General features: G+C 41.8%; 1 protein-coding gene and 1 long non-coding RNA gene across 4 annotated transcripts in view; one reads left to right on the forward strand and one right to left on the reverse strand.

Annotated features, from left to right (window-relative positions):
• Positions 1 to 12,809, reverse strand: part of LOC123744185 (uncharacterized) — a 28,401-nt gene extending 15,592 nt beyond the window's left edge. Inside the window, exon 1 of the long non-coding RNA XR_006770764.1 lies at positions 12,338 to 12,809. This is a non-coding gene — a long non-coding RNA (uncharacterized lncRNA). The remainder of the gene's footprint in view (positions 1 to 12,337) is intronic.
• Positions 1 to 17,819, forward strand: part of LOC106609978 (RING finger protein 24) — a 71,712-nt gene that overhangs the window by 15,493 nt on the left and 38,400 nt on the right. The window contains exon 1 of one of the 3 annotated variants that reach the window (XM_014209062.2): positions 12,928 to 13,092. The exons of the other annotated variants lie outside the window; for them this stretch is intronic. The gene's annotated coding sequence lies outside the window, so the exon portion shown is untranslated. Of the gene's footprint in view, positions 1 to 12,927; positions 13,093 to 17,819 lie in introns of those variants that run through there. 3 annotated transcript variants of the gene reach the window in all.

A 17,819-nucleotide genomic window follows, 5' to 3' on the forward strand; every position in this document is an offset into this window, starting at 1 on the left:
TCTGACGGTAATTGAACATTACATGAGACTTTCTTGAGGTCTGTCACTGTAAGGGTAAATGCTCCTGCAACCTATTACATAACTGATTGTGAGTGTAGTGAAGTTTAATGATGGTCCGTTGGACCATGTACATGCTAAAATAATTATACACTAGCCATAATAAGCTACTTAGCTATTGCTCTCAAAATCAAGGTAGCCAAAGCCTGTTTGTTTTAAATAAAAGTAATTGCAGTAGGCTTGGGCGATACCCCGGTATATGATATATTTTGAAATACTGGTATGATTTTTAAATACCGTTTTAAAAACATTTGGGTTGGGGGCACCTGGGGGCTGCAGGGGTGCGTGCTACGCCACTGCTTATAACATATATTAAGTATAACTATAAGAAATCTAAGATATGTCAACTAAATTAGATCCAGCTCAGGGCTCCAGCTTTGCATTTAGTTTGCGAAGTGCCCTAATGTCATGATCAAGCTTCTTGCTTACAGCAGAGACATTCTAGCCTGAGTACCAGTCTCTTTAACTAACGTTCCACTCCTTGACTATCCTTGCCATTGCCAAAGAGACTGGCCTTTCTGTCATCTTCATATATGAACATTATATCATTAATGAGCTCGAGGAGAACAGAGTTATTGATACTGATTTGATAAACCACAGCTATCCTCCAAACACAACGATTATCCAAATATTGGAACTCTGTCGCTTTTTTCCCCCCCACAGAACACTTTCGTATCCAGTTGATAAGCAACTGTTTTTTTTTGTTTTTGTTTGTCCAGACAAAACAAGTCTGTCAAAAGTCGCTAGCTCATGTAAAATTCTCAAAGTAAATATATACTGCAATTCCAATCACACAACCTCTTTGCTTTGATTTTAAGACTCAAAGTGCAACAACTTGCCTAGCTAGGAGCTAAATGTTTATTTTTGACTTTGTTATGATTCAAATTCTATTTGAGGCGCCACATGTTGTCATGGAAAATATTAATGTTATTTCTAACAACCAATGATCAACTATGCCATAAATCCAGCTGCATATTCAATGTTGAGATTGCCAAAAGGCCTGTATCTTTGGCAATGACATGGACTGGTTGCGGCCGGCTGCGACACAGCCTTGGATCGAACCCGGGTCTGTAGTGACACCTCAAGCACTGTAATACAGTGCCTTATACGGCCGCGCCACTCGGGAGGCCCTTTATTTTTTTAAATGGCGCCCCTTGTGTGCACTTCCGGTAATACCACATACCAAAGTATAGTACAGAAACAGTAGGACGAGGGCTGTACCCGACCAAAAAGCATCTTGGTCGACCGAGAGTCGTCCTGTTTAAACTTTTATTTTTCCATATATAGACATGTGTTTGAATAATATCAACTACATATGCACTGAGCTTGTCTGATACTTTAAGCACACTGTTTGATTAAATCATTAAGACACACAAATGACTCAAAGAGCCCGATGGTCACACAGTGTCAACAAAAATGACAGCGAGTGCCTGTGTGACTGGCACACGTTTTCTCGCTCTCCTCCCTACTGCAGCGAAAGCAGAACAGCAATAGCTGTCCCTGCTGAAGCTGCAACATCACGTCAGCCGTTTAGTTTCTTACTTAGTTCTGACTAAAAAGTTCTGTTACCGAAATCCCTAATTTCTTTACGACAAACATCTCCTATTCCCTCAACCCTTGCTCTCTTCACTTGAAACATGTATGCATCACATGCATGTGACCAATAAGGCCTGACTTATAGCCTGTCATAATCGCATCAATAAATTGGTTATAACAAACTCTGAACACAATAATGTCGACAGCAAAATGGAAGTGGAAGACGTGAAAAATAAACTCTAAAGGGCTTATGTTTACTGGTTGCTCAGGGGGCAAAGGGGAAGTAAAGGAGTGTACCAGAGAGTCTGTTAGTGTACCAAAGTCTGTTCTAACGGGGAAAAATATATATAAAGCATTTTATTACAGTGGACTAAAAACAGTTGCATGCATTCGTGAATTGCGGTTTAATTATTGTTTAGGCTAATAATTCAATTTTAAAACTAAAATGCTTGAATGATTGATTTGATACTGTAGCCTATATATTGAAATACAGGCCTAAGTAAGTTACGGTATTAGGACTAAACAGGACACCCTCTTAGGCCTACAGCTCGATGGTGGTTATACAAGCCTACTAATGATGACAACATGACTTGTTATTATAATGATGATAATAATAATTGTAATAATAACAATAAGAAAGAGATCAAGAAAAAGGAGGGTATAGGAGCAAGAGCTGTGTGCATATTATGTGTGACGACACAGGTGCTGTTAGATTACAATATACATTTTCTGCCTGTTTGGAGTAAGTGTAAACCACACTAAATAAATTATAAGTAACACCAGTCTGTTTTTTTGTAAAGCCTTTATTACAGCATAGCAAATATTAATAACAGTGACATTTGCCATTGCATGAGGCTTGGTGCTCACGGAATATACAGGCAGGCTCAAACAGGCAACAGAAGCAAGATCTTTCTAATTTCTGTAGATATATATGGATAATTTATAAAGCCAGGCACATTTAACTGTTAGGCTATTGATTATTTATTTAACCTTTTATTTAATAACTAGGTAGGCCAGTTGAGAACAAGTTCTTATTTACAACTGCGACCTAGCCAAGAAAAAGCTAAGCAGTGCGACAAAAACAACACAGTTACATATAAGCAAACGTACAGTCAATAACACAAAAGAAAAGAAAAATAGACAAATCTATGTACAGTGTGTGCAAATGTAGGAAGGTAGGCAATAAATAGTCCCTAGAGGTGAAAACACTTACAATTTAGCATTAATACTGGAGTGATAGATGTGCAGATGATGATGTGCAAGTAGCGATACTGGAGTGCAAGAGGGTAAGTAATACTATGGGGATGAGGTAGTCGGGTGTGCTGTTTACAGATTGGCTGTGTTCAGGTACAGTGATCGGTAAGCTGCTCAGACAGCTGATGCTTAAAGTTAGAGAGGGAGATATAAGACTCCAGCTTCAGAGACTTTTGCAATTGGCAGCAGAGAACTGGATTATAGACCTAATTAAATTGGGGTTACTTCTCTCCTCAATTTTCTTAGACAATTAAGCTAAGGCAAAGGCTGTATCCTCGTCTCTGCTGCTGCTGCCTCTGCTGCATTGTTCTCACTCCCAAAATGCTGGTTAACTTTGCTATTATGCTCATAGCAACATAGGGAAAGGTGGCAATTCTACGGTGCACTGAAGATTGTTTCAGAACCGAGGACAGCGACCGTATTCAACGTGGGAGAAATAATATTAGATTTATTGGAATATCTACATAGAATATCTACATAGGTGTAAAGAGGGCCATTATCTGTCCAGTGTCTGTTCTTTTGCCCATCTTAATCTTTTCTTTTTATTGGCCAGTCTGAAATATGGCTTTTTCTTTGCAACTCTGCCTAGAAGGCCAGCATCACGGAGTCACCTCTTCACTGTTGATGTTGAGACTGGTGTTTTGCGGGTACTATTTATTGAAGCTGCCAATTGAGGACTTGTGAGGAGTCTGTTTCTCAAACTAGACACTCTAATGTACTTGTCTTCTTGCTCAGAGTTGCACCGGGGCCTCCCACTCCTCTTTCTGTTCTGGTTAGAGCCAGTTTGCCCTGTTCTGTGAAGGGAGTAGTACACAGCGTTGTACGAGATCTTCAGTTTCTTGGCAATTTCTCGCATGTAATAGCCTTAATTTCTCAGAACAAGAATAGACTGACGAGTTTCAGAAGAAAGTGTTTTGTTCCTAGCCATTTTGAGCCTGTAATCAAACCCACAAATGCTGATGCTCCAGATACTCAACTAGTCTAAAGAAGGCCTGTTTTATTGCTTCTTTAACCTCTATGGGCCCCTACTCAACAGCCAGTGTAATCCCGTGTCGCGATATTCAAATACCTCAAAAATGCAAAAACTTCAATTTTTCAAACATATGGCTATTTTACACCATTTTAAAGACAAGACTCTCGTTAATCTAACCACACTGTCCGATTTCAAAAAGGATTTACAACGAAAGCAAAACATTAGATTATGTCAGCAGAGTACCCAGCCAGAAATAATCAGACACCCATTTTTCAAGCTAGCATATAATGTCACATAAACCCAAACCACAGCTAAATGCAGCACTAACCTTTGATCTTCATCAGATGACAACCCTAGGACATTATGTTATACAATACATGCATGTTTTGTTCAATCAAGTTCATATTTATATAAAAAAACAGCTTTTTACATTAGCATGTGACTAGCATGTGACTAGCATTCCGACCGAACACTGCCGGTGAATTTACTAAATTACTCACGATAAACGTTCACAAAAAACATAATTATTTTAAGAATTATAGATACAGAACTCCTCTATGCACTCGATATGTCCGATTTTAAAATAGCTTTTCGGTGAAAGCACATTTTGCAATATTCTAAGTAGATAGCCTGGCATCACAGGGCTAGCTATTTAGACACCCAGCAAGTTTAGCACTCACCAAAGTCAGATTTACTATAAGAAAAATGTTATTACCTTTGCTGTTCTTCGTCAGAATGCACTCCCAGGACTTCTACTTCAATAACAAATGTTGGTTTGGTCCCAAATAATCCATTGTTATATCCAAATAGCGGCGTTTTGTTCTTGCGTTCAAGACACTATCCGAAAGGGTAAATAAGGGTGACGAGCATGGCGCATTTCGTGACAAAAAATGTCTAAATATTCCAATACCGTTCTTCGAAGCATGTCAACCACTGTTTAAAATCAATTTTTATGCCATTTTTCTCTTAAAAAAAGCGATAATATTCCGACCGGGAAAGCGTGTATACATACAAAGAGAGAGAAAATAAAAACATCTCGAGTCTCAGAGTACTCTGACCAGCCACTATCCAAACGCGATAATGTGTTTCAGCCTGGGGCTGCCTCGATATCATTCAGCTTTTTCCCGGGCTCTGAGAGCCTATGGGAGCCGTAGGAAGTGTCACATTACAGCAAAGATCCTCAGTCTTCAATAAAAAGAGCCAAGATGAACAACAACTTGTCAGACAGGCCACTTCCTGTTCAGAATCTTCTCAGGTTTTTTCCTGCCATATGAGTTCTGTTATACTCACAGACACCATTCAAACAGTTTTAGAAACTTTAGGGTGTTTTCTATCCAAAGCCAATAATTATATGTATATTCTAGTTACTGGGCAGGAGTAGTAACCAGATTAAATCGGGTACGTTTTTTAATCCGGCCACGTTTTTTTATCCGGCCGTGTCAATACTGCCCCCTAGCCCTAACAGGTTAAATGAGAACAACAGTTTTCAGCTGTGCTAACATAATTGCAAAAGGGTTTTCTAATGCTCAATTAGCCTTTTAAAATGATAAACTTGGATTAGCTAACACAACGTGCCATTGGAACACAGGCCAATTATCAGCAACCATCACACCGATGTCGAAATCTGCCATTTCCAGCTACAATAGTCATTTACAACATTAACAATGTCTACACTATCTTTGATCAATTTGATGTTATTTTAATGGACAAAAAATGTGATTTTTCTTTCAAAAACATGTACCTTTCTAAGTGACCCCAAACTTTTGAACGGTAGTGTGTGTGTGTGTGTGTGTATATATATATATATATATTTTTTTATCTCTGGAAAAAATTATAGCTTTGACGTTTGTTCTAGTACGCGATTACTCATGCCCATCCCTAATCTTGACTGTTCCCAATTCAACGGGGTGGAGAAACAATAGACACAACATCCTTCAGTTGGGTAATCCCATTCTCCAGTCGTAAACAAGGAAGTTGGGCAGCAGCTTAATAACAGTGTTACCATTTAGCATCCTATCGTACACACGATGCACCGCTGTCATCACAGCGATTTTACAATTCCCTTTTTTGATGCAACCAAGCTTACTTAACGGTTAAGCAGCCACAGATGTGAGACAGTCATCTCATAGGCCTTTTATAGCAGTTGGACGATGAAATCAGCCCCAAGGAATGAATGGTCTTTCTCTCTCACACACACACACACACATCCCCTGGCTTGGCTTAGTGCTGGGTAGTATTGCCCAATGAACGTGCAATAGTATTATGCCACGTGCCTCAGATGCGATTTCTATTCTGAGACACAGTTTTGTCTAATGTCGTCAGTCTCTTGTCATTCGTCTGTCTTGTCAGGGCGGCAGGTAGCCTAGTGGTTAAGAGCGTTGGGCCAGTAACCGAAAGCCGACTAGGTGAAAAATGTGTTGCTGTGCCCCTGAGCCAGGCACTTAACCTTAATTGCTCCTGTAAGTCGCTCTGGATAAGAGCGTCTGCTAAATTATTAAAATGTCAAATGTATTTCAGGAAGTACTAGCCTTAACTTATTTGACATGTTGGAATGTCTTTGTGATGGAATTGTAGCGAGGAGGTCCCGTAATGGGCAAGCACAAACACAATTAGGGCATTGGTCAAAAGGCCTATATCAAAACATTAATTTCCTCAGTGTTGACTTGTAGTCTAATCCTGATTAAGCCTGGTTTGAAAATGTGAACATTTTAATTAATTTCCATTTTAGCTTTCTTAGGGCTCGTTTTTGAGGTCATTTGTGCCAGCCAGTGGCTTGCTGTGTATGCCAACATCTGGACGATGCTCAAGGACAAGGTGGTCGTGCCTTTGAGAGTGCTGCTGAGCCAGGGCTTTGCTTCATTAGACATTGTGTCATGTTCAGTCCCATCTGTCCACCACGGGTAATCAATTAGGCATCTTTATCCCACGAGTTCGGTGGAGTGTGTGCGCTTGCACATGTGCAACTATTCTTAGGTGTAGAGATGTTGATGCCATGTTTATATACGTTCTTGTCTCGCTCTTTGTATTTGTATAGTAGGCGCTTGACTCGTCCGATCACGTTAATGCTATACTATATATTCAGAAGTTCAGCCAACAAAAGCATTGATATTGAGTCATTGTGTTGGATTTGTGTTTGTGTTTTGGCTTTGCCAAGCATTGACAAGTTGTTGTCGGGCCTTGGTCTGCCCACTCACTCGTCACATGACCACAGGTTATATATAGCGACACAGACTCTGTTTTCAGCAGGGCAGGGCTCTTGTTTCTATCATCTGATTGAAATGAAAAGCAAGTAGACCATTAGCAGAACATCTACATAAGCCTAGTATTGTGTTTACTGAATCTGACCCACATGATTTGGTCAATTATATCCTCAAACGAAAAGCCTATGTCTAAGAACTAACATAGTAGGCTAATTGGGATGAAAAGTAGCCCACGTTTAGCCTAAAGTTAGAAAATGTTCAATTATAGCCAAAAGGTGGCTGGGTTGCGGCCTGAGTGACCGTTTAAACTCCCATTTAGAAACATAGGAGAGTTTGATCCCCTGGCTTTGAAGAAGTCACCCAATAGTCAGTCAATAATTATGTGTGTGTATGCAAGTGGGCAGATTCCCAAACAGGACGTGTAAACCATGTGTATGGGTGTAAGGTGCAAAACTAGGGGCCACCACCAAAAAGTAGGGCTGTTTTAAAAATGGCCCATGTTTATGAGACGACACAGAGAGAGAGGCGTAAGAAGAGAGCAATTCCTCCCTGAAAATGTAGGCCTAGTGCTGGATTGCAGGAGGGAGGAGGAAGGGAAGGGGGGGCTACATGTGACAGCTGCGCGTGTCAGTTCCCCGCTTGTTTGTACCAGCTTGTGTTACTGTCTGAGCCCACCGAAGAAGAACGAGCAAAGCTAAGAGGAAGAGGGAGAGGTGGAGAGAAGTGTTTGACTGCTGGCCATAGACAGGAGGGAGAGTGTGTGAAAAATAAATGCCGAAAGGTATGAAAAACACCTTATTTTCGTTTTTGAAGTTGACAAATATGGGCCTTATGGCTCTATATACCTTGTCATTATCGGTGTCTCACAAAACTACAGATATGAAAGCCAATGTCAGTCATGAAGGTGGGTTCTATGCCATTTTTTTGCGTCTCAACTGCCTCTAATAAAAGTCACTGCCATTGTCGGTCATGCATCCAGGTCACCTTAAGACGGGCCTCAGTCTTCTGCCCATCTGGCTCTAAAGCCATTGAATCCGAGTTGGTGTCAGTGAGGCTGATCCCACTGCACAGCCCCAGATCAGTCCTCTGGGTAAAGTGGATTAATTAGCCGCAGGAGCAACACTGTTGCCCTGGGTCAGGGGTTAGAAGATTAATCTTGCTGCCCGGCTCACACGCAGGGAATTTAGACTGTTTGCCATGCAGTTCTGGTCTCGTATTCATAAAGCATCTCAGAGTAGGAGTGCTGATCTAGGATCAGTTTTGCCTTCCATTCTAATGAATAGGATCTGATCCATGATCATGGGTCCTAGTGATGGGGGGGGAAAAAATTGATTGTTTCGTATCGGGATATTATTTTTGATGTAACATTTTGACAATAGTGCAATATTATGTTTTCGGTAGTTGGCTGTACCTGCACCAGAACGCAATATATTTCGTTTTCAGCACTGATCAAAACTTGTTTTCTCATGGCTCTCTCTTGTCCCCTCTGCAGCAGACATATGGTGAGCAATATGTTTGGGACATCGAGTCGCAATAAGATCACAGTATTGAATCACAATACATATAGAATTGTGAGAATTGGAATATTTATCGGATCGGCACCAAAGTATCATGATAATATTGTATCTTTAGGTCCCTGGCAATTCCCAACCATAAAGGGTCCTGATCCTAGATCAGCACTCCTAATCTGAGATGCTCAAGAAGGCCCCTGAAGAACACAGTACAGTGGTCTATGGTTTCAACAGCCTCGGTTCTGTTGTTGCAAGGTTTCTACTAAAAGTCACTCTAGCAATGTTTTCCCAAAACCAACTGACCTTTGCGATCTCTAAGAATGCATTGGTCTGTTGATGTGACCCACTTGGCATGTCCCCTGGTTTCATTCTGGGAATTGAGGCATCTGCCCTCCGTATCCTGACATTTGATACCAGATACCAAAGGACATGGCATACGAGGGTGCAGTGAGATACCCGATGGGTTGGACGATACTTTTCTTGTCAATCATCTTGGAACGGGGTCATGGCAATGGGCACAGTCGACATGGCTGAATTTTAGAGAACATTTTAGAGGCCCCTATCTTGGCGGTGTAGAGACACTCTCCCCCCCCCCCACGCCAATTTCCTGTCATTCTAATACTTTCTCCATGGAGCTGAGAACTTTTTGCAGTTTTAAAGCACATTTTCAGTAATTCTGGACATTTTGCCATTGATATGACAGAAAATGTTGCCATTTTAAAGGAAATTTCCTGCAATTCTATACACTTTGCCATGGCTAATTGTGTGTTATTTTGCTCAAACATAATAACAAAATCAATACTGCTAAATTCATTGTTTTCCTCATTTTCAATTCTCCCTGACTGTCTAGTTTTTATTTATGTGATTTGTTAGTTCTCAAAGATTATAGTATTAAAAAAATATGTATACAGTCGTATGAAAAAGTTTGGGCACCCCTGACAATTTCCATGATTTCCATTTATAAATAATTGGGTGTTTGGATCAGCAATTTCATTTTGATCTATCAAATAACTGATGGACACAGTAATATTTCAGTAGTGAAATGAGGTTTATTGGATTAACAGAAAATCTGCAATATGCATCAAAACAAAATTAGACAGGTGCATAAATTAGGGCACCCCAATAGAAAAATCACATCAATATTTAGTAGAGCCTCCTTTTGCTAAAATAACAGCCTCTAGACGCTTCCTATAGCCTCTAATGAGTGTCTGGATTCTGGATGAAGGTATTTTGGACCATTCCTCCTTACAAAGCCTCTCCAGTTCAGTTAGGTTTGATGGTTGCCGAGCATGGACAGCCCGCTTCAAATCATCCCACAGATTCTCAATGATATTCAGGTCTGGGGACTGGGATGGCCATTCCAGAACATTGTACTTGTTCCTCTGCATAAATGCCCGGGTAGATTTTGAGCAGTGTTTTGGGTCGTTGTCTTGTTGAAATATCCAGCCCCGGCGTAACTTCAACTTTGACTGATTCTTCAACATTATTCCCAAGAATCTGCTGATATTGAGTGGAATCCATGCGACCCTCAACTTTAACAAGATTCCCAGTACCGGCACTGGCCACACAGCTCCACAGCATGATGGAACCCCCACCAAATTTTACTGTGGGTAGCAAGTGTTTTTCTTGGAACGCTGTGTTCTGTTGCCGCCATGCATAACGTCCCTTGTTATGACCAAATAACTCAATCTTTGTTTCATCAGTCCACAGCACCTTATTCCAAAATGAAGCTGGCTTGTCCAAATGTGCGTTTGCATACCTCAAGCGACTGTTTGTGGCGTGTGTGCAGAAAAGGCTTCTTCCGCATCATTCTCCCATACAGCTTCTCCTTGTGCAAAGTGTGCTGAATTGTTGAATGATGCACAGTGACACCATCTGCAGCAAGAGGATGTTGTAGGTCTTTGGAGGTGGTCTGTGGGCTGTTTTTGACCGTTCTCACCATCCTTTGCCTCTCTGATATTTTACTTGGCCTGCCACTTCTGGCCTTAACAAGAACTGTGCCTGTGGTCTTCCATTTCCTCACTATGTTCCTCACAGTGGACACTGACAGCTTAAATCTCTGCGATAGCTTTTTGTAGCCTTCCTCTAAACCATAATGTTGAACAATCTTTGTTTTCAGGTCATTTGAGAGTTGTTTTGAGGCCCCCATGTTGCCACTCTTCAGAGGAGAGTCAAAGAGAACAACAACTTGCAATTGGCCACCTTAAATACCTTTTCTCATGATTGGATGCACTTGTCTATGAAGTTCAAGGCTTAATGAGCTCACCAAACCAATTGTGTGTTCCAATTAATCAGTGCTAAGTAGTTACAGGTATTCAAATCAACAGAATGACAAGGGTGCCCAAATTTTGCATAGCCTATTTTTCACATCCGATTTAATTTCATACAACTTAATATTGCTACACTAAAAATCATTGTCTGGACAATACCCCAGTACTCAGCTTTTATTAGAAAATGAATGGCATGCCACTGTGATCATTTTCTGTGATGACAGAGTAAATTATTATGCAGCCTCAGAGGGGTGCCCAAACTTTTTCATACGACTGTATATAGATCCATCATTGTTTCTACATACTTTATCTAGTTTGTCATTTAAGTTTACACTGAAACATTTTTTTATTTTATTTTTTTAATACAGCGGCCCGAAAAAAACGCTGGCAGAAAAAAAATTATAATAATTGCCAGGAACATCCCTGAGGTTGACCTTGTTCGCTCCTATCGAAGAGCATTCTCTACCCTCCGCCACCACATCTACATCTCTGGAACTAAAGTTACTGTCTGACCTAGTTTATTGCAGAACTTGGCATCAACTGTGCAGAAAAACAAGCATTCTTTTTTTCGCAACACCCATTTCAGCACCTGAGGGAACAGCACTGTTCTGCTTCCTCCCCGGATCACTGGGACGCCTATTTATCTCTATTGCGCTGTCTCTCCCCCTCGGTGAACAAAACCAACCACTCATATTGTCCCGCTGGCTAAAAGAGAACAAAGTGGAGTTTTTCTAAGGTTTCCACTTTAGAAAGGGCCTAAATGACAGATGTATAGGATGTGTCCCCAGGTAAGCTTTGTGAGTCTTCTGCATTAGGGCTGACTTGACTGGGTCGGTTCGCAGATTAGCTCACCACTGTTGTCACAATGACTAGGAACAATTACATATACTTTTAGCCTAAGCTGTGATGATTCCAACTACTTCTAAAGCCCTGATAATGCTACTGCCCCCATGTTGGGATTTTGTGCTACAAGCTCAATTAAACAATAGCTGACGTGTGTGTGTGTGTGTGTGTGTGTGTGTGTGTGTGGGTGTGGTGAGTCATGACGGGCAGTGTTTTGAACAGCCCCAAGCCTGACTGCTGCCGCGTATGGAGCTCTGCCTTCTGCCCGAGGCCTCTGGTTCGGTGTTGCCTTTTGGCATATTATGTTTCAAAATGTGCAAATCATGGCTGGCTGTAGCTGCCAGTGGAAATTTCCACTTCAGAATCAGATAGCGGCCTTTGTTTCGGGTGCAGGGGGCTTGCCACACGCCCTCTGTAAATTGGCTGGTGGTGTTGCGAAACACTGCAAACAGTCAGCTATTTTAATACAAAAGGGGGGGGTCATACAAAAGCATGTGTTCTGAACCAAAACTATAAAACTGGAGTTTGTATAACTGCTTTTTAAACTTGATTTCTCAAGGAAGATGTTATCCTCAACAAAGAGGGTGAAAGCCTGATTTAGTGTGAACATGTTACACTACTGTCTATGACAGTTAGTGAACTACTGTAGTGACTTTTTGATTGCTGATGTTCCTTCATAATGTTTCAACTTACCATGTTTGGTGAATCTCTTCCTCCATTGAGCGTAATCTAACCACCACGAAGACCTTTTACAATAGGATACCTTAACAAATACAAATGAAAACATTTTGTGATCTTGTGCTTCCTAGTCAAGCAGTAGTGACTGTCAGTTTCCCTTAAATCCCGGATAATGGTGTTGCGACGGAGAAGAATTCCTCAAATGAATCTGTGGGTGGAGGTTCAAAGGTTAAGTTGATCATTAGGACATGTGATTTGTCCGCTAGCAACACTAGTATTGATCAAACATTCTGTAAGAGATCTTCAGGGAAAAACCCCAGCTCAATGTGTTTTGTCTGAATGTCACATTCAGGTTATTGACCATGGGGTTTGGAAAATGGATGTTGTGTCTAGATAAGCCACTGACTTACCCCGCTTTGGACCATTCCTGTCTCTTAGTATTAGACCCTGTCCAATGCAATGGAAAATTACTGGAATGATGCAAAGAGGATTCTTCTTTCACTTTCTGACTATCTACTTGGCTGCTATCTGGTGGGAGGGACTTCCAGGCAACACTAATTTTAGGTCCAGTGTAAGGCAATGTGCTCTGCTCTGGGGTTCCTTAGTTTGCTGGAACAGCACGGCTCAGAGTGGATATGGTATTACGGCCCCATGCCGGCTTGTAATGTGATTTGAGAAAGCCACAGGCTATGCAAGGGAGAAAAGGAGGGTAATTTTGTTAGAGCCTTTCAAAGGGTATCTCGGGTTGTGGAGTATTCGGACAGATTGAGGTATGAAAGCAATGATTTTTCAACAATTGTCAAATTTAGCCATTACATTTATTGCTGGGGTGGAGACAGGCAACCAGGAATGCGCACTGAAGATAGCTCCTTCATGGCTGTATGAATTGAATACCTGTAATGTGGAGATAACCAACAGTTTAAATGGTACAGCTTGCCAGTAAACCCCACGTATACCACCACTACCCTCCAAAAATAAGGACATTAACTTGCACAATAATCCCCAGACTACCCACATGGTACCTAACATCCTACCATTTGGGCGGTTACTCTGGTGCAATCCAGGAACTAGCGGGCAGATCCATGTGACAGACGCATGGAGGCAATGAGGGGAAAACTACTGAGGCCTCACCCTGAGGTCACCCAGTCCCAGCCAGGGTAATCAGATCCCTTATCACTGGGCAGACTCTAGTCAAGTGTTTTTCATACTAGTCCTTGTCCTGGGAGCCTCAGGCGATCCACATATGCAATCTATTCCAGTACGAACACACCTGATTCAGCTGGTCAACAAGCCATCATCATCAAGCCCTTCACTAGTTGGATCATGTGTGCAAGCGGTGGAATCGATCAAATGTGGGAAACTGTCAAAGCGCCCAAGGACATGTTTAAGAAACACTACTTTAACTAGAGAAACTGCCTTCCCTCAGTGGTGGTATTATTAAGATTCCTGTTTCCCCACACCCAAAACATGTCTGACTGGGACTTCACTGTTCAGTCTGTGATATAAGAAACGCACCGTCTTTGCATGTGTATTTGTGTAGGCAAACCACTGTGAATATTGGAACTTTTGCTCAGGTCAAGGCTTTGGGATTGGTCATATCCTTCAGTGTTGTCTGACTAGACTAAATTGTGATCAATAGAGCAGGCTAGTTTTATTGAAAAACAATTTGATATTAACTAGGCTTTGGCTACTGTATGTGTTGGCATTAGCTAGGCTAGGCATTGTTTAGGTTAACCTCTCTGGGATATGTGGGACGGTAGCGTCCCACTCGACAACAGCCAGTGAAATTACAGGGCGCCAAATTCAAAACAACAGAAATCTCATAATTAAAATTCCTCAAACACACAAGTATTATACACCATTTTAAAGATAAACTTCTCGTTAATCCAACCACAGTGTCTGATTTCAAAAAGGCTTTACAGCGAAAGCACACCAAACGACTGTTAGGTCAGCGCCTAGTCACAAAAAAACATACAGCCATTTTCCAGCCAAAGAGAGGAGTCACAAAAAGCAGAAATAGAGAAAATGAATCACTAACCTTTGATCTTCATCAGATGGCACTCATAGGACTTCATGTTACACAGTACATGTATGTTTTGTTCGATAAAGTTCATATTTATATCCAAAAATCTCAGTTTACATTGGCGCATTATGTTCAGTAATGTTTTGCCTCTAAAAAACATCTGGTGATTTTGCAGAGAGCCACATCAATTTACAGAAATACTCATCATAAACTTTGACTAAAGATACAAGTGTTATGCATAGGATTATAGATACACTTCTCCTTAATACAACCGCTGTGTCAGATTTCAAAAAAGCTTTACGGCAAAAATACACCATGCCATAATCTGAGTACAGCGCTCAGACACCAAAACAAGCCATACAGATACCCGCCATGTTGTGGAGTCAACAAAAGTCAGAAATAGCATTATAAATATTCACTTACCTTTTGCTCTTCATCGGAATGCACTCCCATGAATCCCAGTTCCACAATAAATGTTTGTTTTGTTCAATAAAGTTCATCTTTATGTCCAAATACCTCCTTTTTGTTCGCGCGTTCAGTTCACTATTCCAAATGCAGAAGGCGTGCGCACTAAGTCCAAACGAAAAGTCAACGTTATATTACAGTTTGTAGAAACATGTCAAACGATGTATATAATCAATCTTTAGGATGTTTTATCAAAAATCTTCAGTAATATTCCAACCGGACAATTCCTTTGTCTTCAGAAAGGAAAGACTACAGAGCTCGTGCTCACTGCTGTGCCAGACACCTGATACAATCAGCTCTCATTCTCTCCCCATTCACAGTAGAAGCCTGAAACAACATTCTAAAGACTGTTGACATCTAGTGGAAGCCTTAGGAAGTGCAATACGATCCCATAGACACTGTATATTGGATAGGCAATCACTTGAAAAATGACAAACCTCAGATTTCCCACTTCCTGGTTGGATTTTTTTCTCAGGTTTTTGCCTGCCATATGAGTTCTGTTATACTCACAGACATCATTCAAACAGTTTTAGAAACTTCAGAGTGTTTTCTATCCAAATCTACTAATTATATGCATATTCCAGCTTTTGGGCCTGAGTAGCAGGCAGTTTACTCTGGGCTCGCTTTTCATCCGGACGTGAAAATACTGCCCCTTACCCCAGAGAAGTGAAATGTTTTGGCCCATCTGTTTTCTCTTTAGATGATTTGTGAGGGTCCTGTGGATTGGCTGCTGGTTGGTGGCTGCTGGGCAATGGCTGAGAGGCACTCCAGAGTGCTTTGAGTGTGTGTGCAAACAAGGCATGTTTCACTTCCTATGGTGCTTAGCCAAATACATTTGAATCGTTTGAGCATTCGTTTAGACTATATCCTTGAAACAAATCGGTTCAGTAACCCCATACTGACTAGATGCTCCCCATACTTTGCGGCGGCAGGTAGCCTAGTGGTTAGAGCGTTGGGCCAGTAACCGAAAGGTTGCTAGATCGAATCCCCGAGCTGACAGGGTAAGGATCTGTTGTTCTGCCCTTGAACAAGGCAGTTCAGCGATGAGAAGAAGTAGGAGCTAGGGAATTTTCAGGCCCTTTGTGTAGGATATTTTAGGTACTTTTCTGTGATGGGATCTGATGACTTTTAGGTGCTTCCTTTGAGGGCAGTGGTGTGCGAGCGGTAGATTCTTTAATTTATATGGTCAATAGTCCTGTCTCTCTGACTGTCAGTTCAATTGGCTTTGTTCTGGCACTGTGTGAGGCAAGAGAAGTGTACATTGGATTTTTCCCCTCAAAGTGGCCTGATTCAGTACAAACAAGGGAAATGTGAATAAAGGTTCACGTGAGGTCGCATGATCCCTGGAGTGAGTTTGTGAGTGTGTGTTTTATTTGTAGGCATTTGGGTGTTCCAGCCCCACAGAGTAGCTGGCTGTAGATCGTAGACTCCCTACCTGTCTGCCCCCGTTTCAGAGTTTCTGTCTGTCTGCCCCCGTTTCAGAGTTTCTGTCTGTCTGCCCCCGTTTCAGAGTTTCTGTCTGTCTGCCCCCGTTTCAGAGTTTCTGTCTGTCTGCCCCCGTTTCAGAGTTTCTGTCTGTCTGCCCCCGTTTCAGAGTTTCTGTCTGGCTGCCCCCGTTTCAGAGTTTCTGGCTGGCTGCCCCCATTTCAGAGTGTCTGTCCTGTCTGTCCCCATTTCAGAGTGTCTGTCCTGTCTGTCCTGTCTGTCTGTCTGTCTAGTGAATTACCTACCTGTCAGTGCTGAGAGGCACAGGCTCTGGACCAGTTACTCCACTTCCTCTGCTTCTTCGACCTCCTGCAAGGATGTGCTTAGAGACATGGAGACATCCTGCTGTATAGACCTAAATAGAAACCCCAGTGACGAAAGAAGAAAAAGTCTTTCAGAAAGCAGTCGGTGTCAGAATTGAAGAGATAGTCAGTGTCAGAATTTAAAAGGGATGTATTAGGACTCCCAATAGTGTATTTTCTTCTAATTTTTCTTGATCCATTCTATAGTGGGACAACATACAGCCCTGAGTGACACCTGAATCACGCCTTTGTGGATGTCGGTTGTTTACCGTGACAGGGTAGGGTTACCGGGATGACGGGGTGTACCCGGGACCATCTAGCTAAGCGTATCCTGATACTTTCCATTAGCAGGGGGTCGATGGTCGACAGCGGCCTGCAACACAACGAGGGGAGGAAGGGGTTCTGGGAGGGATTCTATAATTCACCTTGGACGTGATCCCAAGAGAGACGTTTTAAAATCCTCTTTTCCCTGCCCGTTCCCCAACCCCCCCCCCTTACCCCACTCTACTTCAACAGCAGCTAGGCTACTTTGCTGCTACGTTGACATTTAGGCCTAGACCTGCACTCCCAGATCTTACATCAATTGGATCAAAGCCGTGTCCTGTACGTCCTCTGTGTGTCAACACACGTGCTGTGAAAACGTAACTATTTAATCAACTTAACATCAAACATAAATCGTGCCTTACTGTAATAGGCTCGATGTTGGAGAATGTAGTGGTAAGTTGTCCACCATTTTGAGATGATAGCCAGGGGCAGAGGACAGTTTGTCAGGGACTGAAATGGTCTATGTGATTCAAGTCCTCTTGTAGCTAATCAAATCACATTTTATGTGTCACGTGCCGAATACAACAGGTGTAGACCTTACCGTGAAATGCTTACTTACAAGCCCTTAACCAACAATGCAGTTTTAAGAAAAAACCTTAAAAAAGAAAAAAAGAGGTCAAAGTAACAAATAATTAAAGAGCAGCAGTAAAATAACAATAGCGAGGCTATATTGCAGGGGCTTTGGTTAGTCGAGTTAATTTAGGTAATATGTACATGTAGGTTGAGTTATTAAAGTGACTATGCATAAATAATAACGGAGTAGCAGCAGTGTAGAAGGGGGAGGGGGGGGATGCAAATAGTCTTGGTAGCCATTTGATTAGATGTTCAGGAGTCTCGTGGCTTGGGGGTAGAAGCTGTTTAGAAGCCTCTTGGACCTAGACTTGGCGCTCCGGTACCG

This window comes from Salmo salar, chromosome ssa08 (genome assembly GCF_905237065.1).
Source record: "Salmo salar chromosome ssa08, Ssal_v3.1, whole genome shotgun sequence".
Classification (NCBI taxonomy): Eukaryota; Metazoa; Chordata; class Actinopteri; order Salmoniformes; family Salmonidae; genus Salmo; species Salmo salar.